Source organism: Pteropus alecto, unplaced genomic scaffold, assembly GCF_000325575.1.
Source record: "Pteropus alecto unplaced genomic scaffold, ASM32557v1 scaffold185, whole genome shotgun sequence".
Lineage (NCBI taxonomy): Eukaryota > Metazoa > Chordata > Mammalia > Chiroptera > Pteropodidae > Pteropus > Pteropus alecto.
In genome coordinates this window covers 8,718,038-8,719,113 of record NW_006438088.1, presented here as the reverse complement: position 1 = coordinate 8,719,113, position 1,076 = coordinate 8,718,038, and positions in this window count along the sequence as shown.

Below are 1,076 nucleotides of genomic sequence, written 5' to 3'. Positions count from 1 at the left end.
AGTCCTGGTAATAGGCAATGAGCTAGGCATGGGAGCACAGAATACCACCAAAAGCTCTTTGGTGGGCCTTCTGGGTTTAGCATTACAACTGGGTAGCCTGAAGTTCTGCTGACCACTTATTTACTCTCTCATCCATCTCCTCTGTCAACATGGGCTGTCTCTACAACACTTTATTCTCCCTAAATTTCCCCTTTTGTTTTACTCAGCTCATGCTCTCACCCCTTCCTCTTCTGAGGGTCTGTTTCTCTAAGTTTCTCTGTTTTGTATCAGTATGCACACAGAAATCTGATTGTCTCTGCAGAGGTTTCTATGTTGATATCTGTTTGGAGCAGGGTCTCTGTGGGACGGAGTAGAAGTGAGGCGATGATGTTTATAGTTAGACGTATCCATGCTCACATGTGGGAATATAACAGATGCTATTTTTAGACTGGCTGGCTTCTATGGAAATGGAGGATTTGAATAAGTAAAGGGGAGAAAGAGAGTGAAAAAGAAGAACAAACATTTGTCAAAGAGAAAAGGAGAATAGAGATCCCTCTCCCCAACGTCAGCTCCACAGAGCAGGGACTTATTTATTTTGTCTTCTGGAGTCTCCTTAGGGGCTTCATCTGGGCCAGACACACAGCCAGCACCCAGTATTTGTTGAATGAATGAATGAATGAGTGAATGAATGAATGAATGTTATTCGTGGTGGTTACTGTTACCTAAAACTATACCCTACAAGTACTACAACTTGTAAGTTGTAGAATGTTTCTTAGTTAACAAATATTCAGGAACATCTATAGTGCCAGAAGTAGGTTGAAGAAGTAAGGATGAATCAGTTAAGGTTGGCCTTGAATGTCTGATATGGAGTTTTGAAGTGAAAGAATCTGTTGCAGTCATTTAGGTTGCACAGGGAAGCTTTCTTTCTGCCTGACTCTGCAGGACTTGATACCCAAATCTTACATCGGTAATCACAGTTCAGCTCCTTACTAACTGAGTGACTTGAGACAAGTGTCTCTTCTCTTATCTCTGAATTCTTCTCTACTTCCTGACCTATAAATTATAAATGTTAGTGTTCTCAGTGCTCAGACCAAAGT